The following is a 14,308-nucleotide window of genomic DNA, read 5'->3' as shown; positions in this document are numbered from 1 at the left end:
ATTTCAAGAAACCACTTTCTTTGTTCATCCATAAGCAGCAACTCCTCATCTGTTGCTAGGATGGGAACAAGATTCCCTACGCTGGGTCTGGCCTTCCTAATCTGAATAGCTTTGCCACACTTTGGAAGGTAATTAAAAATGGAATTCTGTTCATGTGGAGTAAGGGAAGTTGGGATAACAACTGTACACAAGGTAACTAGCAGTGTCTGCCATAGAAGGCTGTTCTAATTAGATATCTCAGAAATATGTCTTCATTGATAGAAGACACGTCAGTACACTGCTGGAATATAGACAGAAACTGTGTGTTGGGAGGGTTAGGGAGCCCGGGAGGCCTTACTGAGGATGATGTGTGAGTGCATCGCAGTTCCACAGTGATACAAAAGACTCTTCCATCCTTTCTTCCATCATCTTTGTCATTTTATTTTTACAACTGCCCTCCTCCCCACTCCGAATCCTTTTATGACATTTCCTGCTTGAGGTCTTTTTTTCTTCTCAAAGACCCGCGTAAGTTTCTAAATTACCAGCCTTCCTCTGGACCCCAAACAAAGTGATAAGCAGAGTATCTGTGCAAGTCCTCCAGGAGCACACTGAAAGAGTTTGGGTATCTGCCCTCTGCCCTGGAAATTTTTTTTCTCTTTTCTTTTTTCAAATTTATTAAATGTATTGGGGTGACAATGGCTAGTAAAATTGTATAGGTTTCAAGTGTAAATTTCTATACTACATCATCTATATATCACATTGTGTGTTCACCACCCAGAGGCAGTTCTCCTTCCATCACCATATATTTGATTCCCTTTTCTCTCTTCTACCACCCTCCTCCCCCTTATCCTCTAGTAACCACTAAACTGTTGTCTGTGTCTATGAATTTTTGTTTGTCTTGTTCCTTTGTTCCTTTCAGTTTTATATTCTACATGAGTGAAGTTATATGGTTCTTGACTTTTCCTGTCTGACTTATTTTGCTTAGCATAATAATCTCAAGATCCATCCGTGTTGTTGCAAATGGCAGTATGTCATCTTTTCTTATGGCCGAGTAGTATTCCATCATGTATATATACCACATCTTCTTTATCCAATCATCTATTGAAGGACACTTTGGTTGTTTCCACGTCTTGGCCACCATAAATAATGCTGCAGTGAATATCAGGGTACCTATATCTTTACAGATAAATGTTTTCAGATTTTTGGGGTAGATACTCAGGATAGGGATTGCTGAGTCATATGGTCATTCTATTCTAAATTTTTTGAGGAGCCTCCTTCACATTTTCCATAGCAGCTGTACCAATTTACATTCCCACCAACAGTGTATGAGGGTTCCTTCTTCTCCACAGTCTTTCCAACATTTGTTATTACTTGTCTTGTTGATGATAGCCATTCTAACAGGTGGGAGGTGATATCTAATTGTGGTTTTGATTTGCATTTCCCTAATAGCTAGTAAAGTTGAGCATTTTTTCATATATCTCTTGGTCGTTTGTATGTCTTGCGAGAAGTGTCTGTTCAGGTCCTCTGCTCATTTGTTAACTGGATTGTTTATTTTTTTGTTGTTGAGTTGTGTGAGTCCTTTATATATTTTGGATATTAGCCCCTTATTGGAGGTGCTATTTACAAATATCTTCTCCCATTCGGTTGGTTGCCTCTTTGTTTTGTTGATGGTTTCTTTTGCTGTGCAGAAGCTTTTTTGTTTGATATAGTCCCGTTCATTTATTTTAGCTTTTACTTCCCTTGCCTTTGAGGTCAAATTCATAAAATCTTTTTTGAACCCAAGGTCCGTAAATTTAGTAACTATGCTTGCTTCTATGCAGTTTATTGCTTCAGGTTTTATGTTTAGGTCTTTGATCCATTTTGAGTTAATTTTGGTATATGGTGACAGATAGCAGTCTAGTTTCATTCTTTTGCACATGGCTTTCCAATTTTCCCAGCACCATTTATTGAAAAAGCTTTCTTTTCTCTGTTGTACATTTTTGGCTTTGTAGTACAAGCTGAAGTCAGGGAGTGTGATACCTCCAGCCTTGTTCTTTTTTCTTAGGATTGCTTTGGCTATTTGGGGTCTTTTGTGATTCCATACAAATCTGATGAGTTTTTCGGTCTATTTCTTTAAAAAATGCCATTGGGATTTTGATAGGGATTGCATTAAATCTGTATATTGCTTTGGGTAATATGGCCATTTTAACTATGCTGATTCTTCCAATCCATGAACACAGAATAGCTTTCCATTTCTTTGTGTCTTCTTCAGGTTCTTTTTAAAATGTCATAGTTTTCAGTGTATAGGTCCCTCACATCTTTTGTTAAGTTTATTCCTAAGTATTGTATTCTTTTTGTTGCAACTTCAAAAGGAATATTTTTTCATTTCTTTTTCTGAAATTTCATTGTTAGTACTGTGTTTCCCCGAAAATAAGACCTAGCCGGACCGTCAGCTCTAATGTGTCTTTTGGAGCAAAAATTAATATAAGACCTGGTCTATAATATAATACAATACAATATAATATAAAATAATATAATAGAAAATCAGGTATAATATAATATAATACTGAGTCTTATATTAATTTTTGCTCCAAAAGATGCATTAGAGCTGATGGTCTGGCTAGGTCTTATTTTTGGGGAAACATGGTATATAGGAATGCAATGGATTTTTGTACATTGATTTTGTAGCCAGTAACTTTACTGTATTCATTTATTGTTTCTAATAGCTTTATGGCGTGTCCTGGAAAATTTTTGATAGCTTGACAAAGATACAATGAGACTCAACAAAGGGGAAATCTCTTCATTCCAAACCAATAGTCATGGAGCATGTGGGCTTAAAGTGGCTAAAGAAAGGGGGGAAAAATTGCTGAGTACATGTGGGAAAGGAAAAAAAAAAACAGAAAAGAAAAGGTGACTCTGTTTTCAAGATTTACAACACATAAAACAACAAGCAAACAAAGCAACATTCCCACTGGTGCCCTACATATCACCCTACACTCCAAATGAGTGCTCCTCTTCTTCCTGCCTCCTGACCACTGTGCTTATTATACCATTTAGCACATGGGCAAGTAGAGGTAATGAAAAAATGTAAACTCCTAAGAATTTACTTTTTTCACATATTAAGAAGTCTGGAAGGAAGCCCTTGCTGCTGTTAGTTTAGCTGCTTAAGCTCATTAAGAACCTAGCTCTTTTCACTCTGCCTGCTTCCATTTGTTAGGTTTTTTTGGTCTTTGTGTCTGTTGCTTCATGGTTACAATATGGCTGCCACAGCTCCAGAAATCATGGCTACATTCAATGTCAGGATGCAGTGAGGCAGCTGGATAAGGCTAATGATGCTGCCTTACATCAGGGGAATCAAAAATAGTTTTCACAAGCCCTCAGTAGACTTCCCCTCTGTCTCACCACCCAAAACTTGGTTACATGGCCCCCCCACTCACTGCAAACATGGCAGCAACAGTCGGTACCTAGTAAATGATATTAGCTTAGCCATAATTGGCTTAAAACCAATCATAATTCATACCTGGAGCTGGATACATGGCAGTCCCCCACACTTTGAAACCCTCCCCCACCCCAACCAAAAAAAAGTCAGAGTCCTGTTAGCAAGAAAGAAAGCAGAGAAAGGGAAGGTGACAAGGTCTGCGGAGCTCAGTCACACATGTGCCTTTTATCCTAGTCACCTCACCTACAGCGGCCTCACCAACCACCTCCTTTTATAATCAATCCATACGTCAAACCCCAGCTGGCCTTGACTTTAGGACCAGCCCAGGCCCTGCAGTCCCACCTGACAGGACAGTCGACCAATGCCTCTGGCCCAGTGGAAAAACCCAGGCTCTGGAATCGGCTTTCCTGGATTTGAATCTTAGCCAGGCCTCTTTCTAATTACAGCCTTGTAGGAATTGATTTGATCTTCTGGGAGTAAGAACCCTTCAGTTTTCTCACCTGTTCAAAAAACATAAACATAGTGACTAGCACAGAGTTGTCTTCAATTTTTTAGGAATTACTGGATGAATGGATGGATGGATGGATGGATCAAACCTACTCCCCACAGAACCACTGAAAAAAATTAAATGAGGTAACACATATGAAAAGACCGAAGGACTCCTGACACCCAGTAAATGCTCATTAGACAGGAGTAGATCCTGTCACTCCCCTAATACCTGCAATAGCTTTAGTTACCCTCAGTGTAAAGGATCAAGTCCAAACTGCTTGAACAATCTGGCCTTTGCCAACATCTTGGGACCCTCACGCTGTCTCTCATCTGGGCACCTGCACACCTGCTCCTCCCCCCTGGAACTGGATGAGCCCACTCATCCTTCACGTCCTACCTAGCCTTAGGAGTCTCTTCCTCCTGGGGACCTTCACTTCTGCTCCTTTCACGAGCTATGCCAGTTAACGTTCCCAGGGCAACAGGAAGCTGGGACGTCCAAGAAGAACTTATTCGGGGAGAATTTTCAGATTTGAAAAGCAAAGAAAGTATTTAGAAGCAAGAAAGCATTCTCTCAAATCTGCACCCCAACGCCCCGAGCTAAACGCCCAGAAAAGAACAGAACTCATCTTGTTCTGCCTCTAGGGAAGTTGCGGCAACAAGAACTGAAGATGAGACCAGGATAAGGAATGGGATGGAATACAAAGAAGGAGCAGGTTCCTCAAGGAACCAGGAACAGAAAGAGCTTGGAAAGACCCCATAATTACCTGGAAACCTACAATTTGCCAGGAATTATAGTTGCAGTCTCCTGCGAGCCCTCATTTTGTAATAAAGCAGTTTCTTACACTCCTTATATGTCCAAAGCTAAACTGTTCAGCTCTCTTCCTTCCAGTCCCACCTCCCCGACTCCCTAGCTCTGCACGAACATTCATACACCCAGGGATTTTTTTATCCTCAACTCACGTCCTGATGGGTTTCGGCACGGCAGTCCTCACACTCTTTTGGTGGCACTGCCCCGCCACTGCTCCACTGCGCATGCTCAGACCCTGTTCTCGTGCCCCGCCCATTTTTGCCCCGCCCCCCACTTCCATCTATCCTGCATACAGAGCCTGGATCCCTTCCTAAACTACCACTCTCATCCCTTCAGTTGCCTGCTCAGATACCTTCATTGGCTTCCCATTGTCTCCATCGTTAGGTGCAAATATCTCACCTGGCGCTTTGCACCCTGCACCGTGAGTCCCCAAGTACCTTACCGTCCCTTTCTCATTTGGCTTCCCCCTACACGTTTCTCTTTGAGACACATCACTCACTCAAAAGAGTGCTCCTAAGAGATGTACAACTTACGTTTATAAAGACCACATCTGTGAAACCACCAATCACAATAAGACTCGGAGTTTTTGTTAGATAGACTTCTGTGTACCCCCACTTATGTATCTCCTTTTTGTCTCCAAGAGAGAACACTCCCCTGATAGTTGCAGAATCATTCCCTTGATTTCTTTATAGTTTTACCACCTATTCCTAAATGACATTTTGTTTGGGGTTGCCCGATTCTGAATTATCTATAGATTGTATCATTGTATATTTCTTGTGCTGTGACTAGATTCCCTTTTTTAGCAGCGTTTTTTTAGATAAAATTCACACACCATGCAATTCACCCATGTAAAGTGTACAATTCAATGGTTTTGGTATATTTATTATATTTAAGGTAAACATCACCTCGATCTAATTTTAGAAAATTGTATCACCCCAACAAAAAGTCTTGGGCTTATTAGCACACCACTCAACCCTAGGCAACCACTAACCTACTTCCTGTGTCTACAGATTTGCTATTCTATTCTATGTCATATCAATGGCATCACACTCATTTGGCCTTTGGCACATTCTGTGCTCTCACGAAACTGGGCCCCACTTCTCCCCCTATAAGCTGGAACACTAGTCATTCTGTCTGGAGAGCCTCCCTGGCATGCTGCCCACTCAGGCTGGTGGCTTGGGCAGGATGGGACCCAAGTCCTCTCGCTTCCATGAAGCCTTTCCTCTTTTCCACGCCACTCCCTTGTGATTCTTCCCTTGTCAAATTTTCAGAATGTATGGCGTGTAAGCTTGTGTCGTGGGGTCCAGTATCTCCTGCACTAGACGATCAGCTCTGGGAAGGGTCAGGACCTGCTCAGAGCCTGGCACACGGCCGGGGCCGAATGGGCATGTGCTGAGAGAATGAAGGACACGCACGGCATTTTGCCTCACATCGCCGCTATGTGTGTGAATGTGGGCAATTCACTAGGTACAGTCAGAACACAGTGTTTTCTTTCCCCTGAAAGGGCTTGTGCAACCTGCTCTGTGGAGCTGGGTCTTTCCCTGCTCCCAGATGCAATCTCAGGCAGGCCCATGGCTTCCTCCTCACTCTCAGATGATGCTTCCACAACATCCGGCCCATCAGTTTCGGCCACCATGGTTTCTTCTCTCTTCCTCCCACCTTGCTGGCTGTACCTTTTGACCTCTGCATGGTTCGAATCAGGGCTGGGGTTAGCAGTCAACACCGTCGGCCGTGGTTCCTATGTGAAGCTAACTCTTTCTCTGAGCCTCCCTCCTGCCCCCTGAAACTGGAGATATTTCTTACTTGTCATGCCCTTGACTCAGACAGAAGCGTCCCATCTAGTTGGTCACTTAGAAACTCTCCTTTGGTCCCTGGTCACCTAGCAATATCTCTAGCTTCCTTCTGCTCTTAGAATTCTCCATGATAACCCCACAGGGCTCTCTGTGACATGGCCCACCTCTGGACCGCAATGAACATGCATCTTTGGCCTGCAGTTAGTAGAAGTGCAGGCTTACAGCCCTCTTCTCTGTGGCCTCAGCCAACCTCTTAACTGTGAGAATCCTCTTGTTGAAATCAGACTCTAGTCCCCTGAGTTACTAAATTCCTGGGGACACCTAACAAGCTCTCCAAAATGTGTCTTTTAAACCACCCTCACAGATTGAGAAAAGAAGGAAGCATCCCACCCTCTCTCCATGGAGGGATAAACCTTATTGCACAATGCTTATTTGTCTTTAAAGAAATCCTCTCTCTAATCGCCAGCCTCTCTCAGCCTCTCCAGTGTTTGGTATAGGCGGCAGTGAGTTGTCAGCTGGGGGCCTCAAAGCTGGTTTCCAACCACCTCCTTTGCAATCCTGCATGGAAACCACACACCTCACTTTGGAATGTCATTGCTCTCGCCACCTATTGACTTGGGGCCTCAGCCAAAACTGAGACAAGAGTCCCATTTTTATATCCTGTACTTGCCTTATCCTCTCAGGAGTCTTCATGCTTCTGGAAGCAGGAACTCTGACATATTCATCTTCATTGCCTTCTCCCCTCTTACCTGGTTCTTAGTGGTGCCATGCTCAAGGTGTTAGTAAGTATTTCAGAGGAAAACAGCAATGGTGATGACCCAGCTTCAGGTAGCAGCATGGAAGACGAAAAGGCAGGAGAGCTCAATTCTCAAAGGGGAGGCTTTAGAAGTTTTGCTTTAGAAGTTACTCAGGCTTGGGAGCTATTTGTCAATGAAATCAAAGATCTCCCGGGTCCAGTTTCCTCTGGCATTGGGTCAAAAAACAAGTACAGAACGTAAGTAATGTGGTACAGACTGGCCTTACAATGTTGAGAGTGCACAAAATGGGAATAATGAGGTGCAAGAGGAAACAAAGGATCGCTCTCCCTGCATCTAGGTCTCTCCAGTGAGTTTTCTAGATAACCCTGTTCCCAAAGATCAGCTCTGTCACCAACTACTTCTTTGGGATATTAGGAAACACATTGGCTCATTTATTTAGACCTGGTCAAGGCACGTGCTCAACATCTTAGAGAAACAGAGTGTTTTTTAGCAGTGTGAAGTTCTGGATTAAAAAATTATTCCCCAAAGTGTCCAACTTCTAGCTAAGCACCAGATCCTGGGTGCTACTCTGAGGACTGGATCACATCACTTTGCAATGAGAGTCTCTGTTCCATCCTAAACTCACGGGGTTTCATACTCACATGCTTGTCAAATATTTATTGACATTAGGTAAGAATTCTGAGATAAGGGCTCCAAACTTGTTTCTTCTACTAAATTCTTTGCCTTAGTTTCAGCCATCAGCCTCCTTTCAAAAGGTCCACTCTAGAAATGGCCCAGTTATGTCCCTCCTCTTCCCCCCCATTATTGTTGTTGAATCTAACTCCAAAATAATACCTTCCAAATCTAACTCTTCCTCTCTGTCTCTACTACAGCCCCAATCCCATCTTCTCCATCACCCAACAAGTGGATGTGTATGAAAGAGCTTTATAAGTGGTTCCCGCCTACCAGGCTTTCTTATTCAGTCTACCTTCAGCTTAGCTGCATGCTATGGGCCAAATTGTGTTCCCCCTCCCTACAAAACTCATCCATTGAAGGCCTAACCTCTAATACTTCAGAATGTAGCCATATTTGAACATAGGGTACTTTAAAGAGGCCATAAGCTAAAATGAAGTATTTAGGGGGGGTCCTAATCCACTATGACTGATGTCCTTTTAAAAAGTGGAAATTTGGACACAGACATAGATACACGTAGAGGGAACACCACGTGAAGGCAATGGGAAAATACAGCCGTCTACAAGCCAAGTAGAGAGACCTCAGAAGAATTCAAACCTGCTAACACCTTGACCTTGAACTTTTAGCCTCAAGGACTGTGAGAAGATACATTTCTATTGTTTTAGCCACCTACTCTGTGGCACTTTGTTATGGCAGCCCTAGCAAACTAATACAATGCCCATGAGCTTCCTACACAAAATTATGCACATTCTGCTGTTTAAAACCTTTCTATAGGTCTCACGCTCCCCATTTCCTGTGGTATTAGGTTCAACGTCCTTATTATGCCATATCTAGTCCTCCCAAGTGCAACCTGCCTCTCCAATGTCATCTCTTGCTTACCCATCCTGCCCCATGCCACCATCTGCAATCCCATAACCCAACACATCAACGTGGATCTCTGATCACACTGTGCCTTGACCTCATCCCTGACTTGGAGCACACTGTCACCTCTGCCTGGGAATCACCCCCTCCATGCCTCCCTTGTCCCTCAAGACTCACTCAAATGCCACCTTCCCACGAAGTCTTCCGTACACCCCGAGGCAGACTTTGTCCCCCATCCTCTGTGCACGCCCAGCACTTTCTCTATTAGAGCACTTGCTTCTTTTGGTTGTGATTGTTTGCACTGAGTTCCTTGAGGCAGAGACAGTATTTATCCGTCAACACAACTGTAGTACTTACTAGGTGCTCAATAAATGTCTATTGAATGGCTGTGTTATGGACTGAATGTTTGTGTCCCCGCCAAATTCTTACGTTGCAGCCCTAACCCCAAACGTGATGGCATTTGAAAATGGGGCCTTTGGGAGGTAATTAGGGTGAGACAAGATCGTGAGGGTGGGGCTCTGGTCTGATGGGATTAGTGTCTGTAATGCAGGGTCTCAGCTCCTGCTCCCTGCACAAGAACGCAGAACATGGTGAGGCCAAAAAGGAACAATGACAGAGCCATAGATAGGGGAGTCATACCACTATATTCTCGATAGCGGCTGGTTGAGACACAAAAGCAAACGTCCACCAGTACCCCAACAGGGGGTCTTCCTGCACCCCAGTCTCACTGGCGGTCAGCTGAGACACAGGAAGTAGGATCCACACGATCTGCAATCTGCCATCCACACTTGCTAACCCCACTTGCTAGCCCAATCCACCACCTGCTTCTCTGCCAACCAACAAACCCTCCCCCTAGCGTAGCCACGGCAGTTATATTCGTGGCTAATGGCTAACCGGTAATAGCTGATGGCCACCAGCCCTAGTGGATGGCCATCTGATTACAGCTGATGGCCATCTAATAACCGAACCAGCACCTTTCCACGTGAGACCGAGAGCCTGGAAACTGCTCTCTGGGATTCTGTCCCCACAGTGTCTTTATAAGAAGAGGTGACAGAGAGCTCTTCCTCTCTCTCTCCCTCTCTCCCACCCTCCCTTCTTTTCCTCATCCCACCCTGCCATGTGAGGACACAGCAAGAAGGCAGTCACCTACAAGTCAGGAAGATAGCTCTCACCAGCAAACAAATTGGCCAGCACCCAGCCTCCAGAACTGTGAGAAAAATAAATGTCTGTTGTGTAAGCCACCTAGTCTATGGTATTTTGTTATAGCAGCCTGCGCTAACTAAAAGAGCTGGATGGCTGAATAAATGAAGGTGCTACTTTCTACTACTTTAATCAAGGTCTGTTCCCCAGACCCGGGAATTGTTCCTTTACATGGAGCAACGTTCCTTTATAAATTGTTCCTTTACATGGTCTCTGTCTGACATCCAGTCTTGGGCAGCCCCATCTGTCTGTTAACCTGACACTGCTGAGCGCTCTTGGGTCCTTAGACCTCTTCCAGATACATAGCATTGTCTACACTGTCTCCTCTTTCTAGCCATTTTCTCCTTTGGGGACTTAATTGTCTTTGACTTTTGGAAAAAGTATGAATTTCATTTTTTCCACCCTGGAAATTCCTTATCCTTTTCTCTTCCCTGCGGGCTCTTTGTGTAAATTTGCCCTTCTCAATCATCTCCCTTACCCCAGGTCTTTGCCAATATCACCTGATTACAGTCTGGTTATTTTATCCTGGAGAGATGGTCCTTCATTTGGAAGCTTAAAGCCTGAGCTGCTTCCCCTCGTGCAAACTCAGGACACTTCAAATTCTTCTCTAGTTATGTAATGTAATTGCAATTTCCACAGGTTTTCCCCTAAAACGTTTATAATATGGTACCTTCAAGCACACATAACTCTAATAACTTATATTAGTTTAAACATACATTAAATTGAAATAGAAATAGCACCCACCTGGGGCTCAGGCATCTCATTTCAGGGTTGGCTGTAGCTCTCTTTTACACATAAGCAGATAAACCTGTTGTATCAACAAAGAAAATGCTTGGCAAAGAATTGAAATTTTCTCACCCGTATTACTGACATTTCAGTAAGCCTTTCCCAACCCCACCCTCCCACTCGCTGCATGACCGAGTCTGAGAACTGCAAAAATTGGAAGGCAATGAGCTGAGTGTTTACTTACTTCCCCTGGTGTCAAGGAGCCTAGAGAGGGGTAACAAAGTGTGCCTGGATCACCTAAGGGGAAAAAACAACAATTGAATTGGGATTTGGAGGGTGCAGTGGAGGAAAGTTTGGAAGATACAGGCATGCTGTATAAAGTCACTATTCAGTACTGTAGTGACTAGCCACATGCAGCTCGTTCAAGTTTAATTCATTAAAATGAACAAAAATTTAAAATGTGGTTCATCAGTCACACTGATCACATTTTAATTGCTCAAGCACCACACGTAATGGCTACTGTACTGGACGGTGCAGATATAGAATATTTCCACCATTGCGGAGAGCTCTGTTGGGCAGTTCTAATCTATAGCATAAGTAATGTTTATAAGAAAGACCAAAATGGGAAGTTCCTACTGTTAAAATGAGTGTTGGAAAAATATGGAGTGGACTTTGGTGACTGCAATGAGAGTAAAACATGATTTTTTTTTTTTAAAGGGTCATTCATAGGTTAACACTCCTGAAAGAAAGAAATGAAGGGCAGAGAGAAGAAAGGAAAAGTAGTCAGATGGTTATCAGCACTAAGGGGTCTCAAACAGAACCTATTATCTCTACAGAAAAAGAAAACCAGTGGCCAGAGGCCAGCTTGTCTGAAGTCCTGTCAGGAGGTGGCAAGTACCTCCCTATCTGAAGAAGTGGCTTTAAATGTCCATGTGTAACCATGTAGACATGGGTTATGAACCATCCTGGTATTTGATGTGACTGTTTAAAAGACCTAACATGAGGGAGGAGAATGATGCCATCTTTGAATAGCTCCTAACCAAGTCGTGTCCTTCCCTTAAGGCCACGTTGGGTGACTGGACAGCTGTGCAATAACCTATATGGGTGCCACTACTGAAGAAAAACAAAGAAAAACCACCCACAGGCGAAGGAGCTCTTGTCTAAGCCTGTCAGGAGAGAAACCCCAAGAAGCTGTAATCCCAAGGAGTCTTTGCTATTCAAATTCTGGGGCTCACCACAGTGAGTGATCCCCACCGTCTTAGCCTCCGGATTCCCAGCCCATTTCCCTGGGTTTTTAAACCTTTATTCTGGTTAGTAAGACTCCATCCTTTCCCCCACTCGCTGTCAAGTAGTAAACAGCTAGTGTGGATTCTGCTGCCATATTGATTTTTCAGGTTCATTAACAGCAATCCTACAAGAGTAGCCATGACTTCTGGGCTCTGTACAAGATCTGAAGAAAATCAGCTTTGCTGAATCCTCATTCCACCTGTCCTGCGTGGTGGGCTGGCCAGGGGCAGAATTAGCCAAAGAAGCTCTGGAATTAGGTAGGTCCTCTCACCTGAGTGTGACCCCACCCAGGACTGGCTCGTCAACATCTGTGTTTTCTTATTCATGAAACCCTAGCCAAGGATGAGGCCACGAAGGCAGGATTCATATTCTATTGCTTAGCAACAATGGCCAAGTGAGCAGCTTCCAGCAGCATCACAGATTGGCAGGATGTCTCAGGCTGGTTATTGTAAGTAGTGAACCCGCCTGTGACCCCTCTCCCTGTGATCGCACTCTGATGACGCGGGAGGCAAGTCCAGGCGTGGAAACAGGCCTCTGCCAGGCCTAGGCTCTGCTCCTGCTGACGCCCCTTCTCCCCTTACTACCCCAACCCCGCACTGTCACCCACTCTCTCCCCAGAACAAGGAACAGGGGAATATCTCTGCACCCATATTCAGGGACTGGCAAGAGTTGTTCACCAGCTGAGGACCAGAGCATAACCAGCAACTCTGGGGGACCCCTCAAGAAAGCTATGTGCATGCATGCACACACGCATGTGCCCACACACATGCATGACCATACATACTTGCATACAGCATACACAATTACACCCACATATACCCACAACATACAAACTCATGCACATATGTTACACACATATACACACTAAGACACATACATAAGCACCCATTCAAATACCCACTCATCCCGTGTACATACGCACATATGCACATGTAGTATATACACTTACATACACAACATACACACTCACACACATACATACAAGTTTTTGAGAGTTCAGCCATCACCAGAGTTATTTTGCCTGGCTAAGCTGTAAGCTGCCTGTGAATAGGAAGCCACTCAGAAGTAGGGCCCCAACTCACCCCACACCCCTGCAGCAGCAGCTCTGGAGGGAGAATGAGCCGCCTGTGCTGAAACCCGTCCCGCTGCAGCTGGGCCCGAGGAGCAATAGGCATCGCCCTGAGTTGAGGGTAGACTGCTGTTCAGTGTTTTCTGTATCGTCACATTACCACATGTTTCATTCAAAGATATGTAATATCTATTGATACAGCATCTTATGGTCTTATGACATTACATGTATGGTGTATAAAAGATATCTGTGAACAGGCCAACCAGAGAAGAGGCCGGAAGGAGGAATGCAACCGCCCTGTGACAGGAAGATAATGGCAGACCTCAGAACCGGCCCCCAGCCGACCACTAACAGGGCCTGGGGCTGGTGTGTAATCCTGTTCACACACACATCAGGCCCTGTGGCCTCTCTTGTTCCAGTGAGAAGAATCCAGCTATTTCAAAGGAATTGGGGAGATGAGATGTAGGGCTGATGGAACTGCAAAAATGTGATTTGTTGCGTGTTGTTTTTTTTTTTGCTTAAGCAACTGAAATTTATTTTTGAACAGTTCTGGAGGCTAAGAAGTATAAGATCAAGTTCCCAGCAAATTCATTTCTTGGTGAAGCCCTCTTCCTGGCTTGCAGATGGCTACCTTCTTACAGTATATTCACATGCCCTGATTTTTTTTTCTTTAAGGCTAATAATATCTGGGTTTGCGGGGTGGGCTGCATACACTCCTAGGCTTCCGCAAACATGAGCTAATTAGCCTGCACTCTGTGGTGGGCGCGTCTAGGAATTGTTACCACTTGAGCTTGCAGAACCACTTAGCTCTGTCACACTTGTAGCAACATGCCAAGTAATCGCTAGAAACACACTGGGTTTAAAATACCTGGATTTAAACTAGCAGTACTGGGGATCTCTGAGGCCGCTCATGCATTGGAATTAGAATTCTCCCTCTCCCTTCCCAGCTTTTGGCTGCTGTATATTCTTCTCGACTCGAATGCCTCCTCAGTTGTCTCCTCTACAAAGTCTTCCCCAGCTACGCTTCCTTGCAAATAGACCCTTCTGTGCAGTGACTAACTGTGCCAGATTGCCCGGGACTATCTCTATTTTAACCCTACAAGTCCCACATCCAGGAAACCCTTTAGTCCTGGATAAACCAGGACAGTTGAGACTCTCACCCACCTACAGAATCAATAGCATGTGATTTTGCCGCTAATTATACTGTATGCTGTCTAGTAAGATAACCTACTGATTCATATGCTGAGA

General features: G+C 44.3%; 1 long non-coding RNA gene across 1 annotated transcript in view; it reads right to left on the bottom strand.

The window, feature by feature from the left end:
* Window positions 1–13,179, bottom strand: part of LOC117032194 (uncharacterized) — a 29,166-nt gene extending 15,987 nt beyond the window's left edge. The window contains exons 1-4 of the long non-coding RNA XR_004424698.1: window positions 13,074–13,179; window positions 10,949–11,001; window positions 10,723–10,786; window positions 3,740–3,897 (exon numbers count right to left, since the gene is read on the bottom strand). This is a non-coding gene — a long non-coding RNA (uncharacterized LOC117032194). The remainder of the gene's footprint in view (window positions 1–3,739; window positions 3,898–10,722; window positions 10,787–10,948; window positions 11,002–13,073) is intronic.
* Between the last annotated feature and the right edge of the window lie 1,129 nt (window positions 13,180–14,308).

The sequence above is a fragment of the Rhinolophus ferrumequinum genome, chromosome 2 (genome assembly GCF_004115265.2).
Source record: "Rhinolophus ferrumequinum isolate MPI-CBG mRhiFer1 chromosome 2, mRhiFer1_v1.p, whole genome shotgun sequence".
Lineage (NCBI taxonomy): Eukaryota > Metazoa > Chordata > Mammalia > Chiroptera > Rhinolophidae > Rhinolophus > Rhinolophus ferrumequinum.
This window is presented reverse-complemented; position numbering and strand designations above follow the sequence as displayed.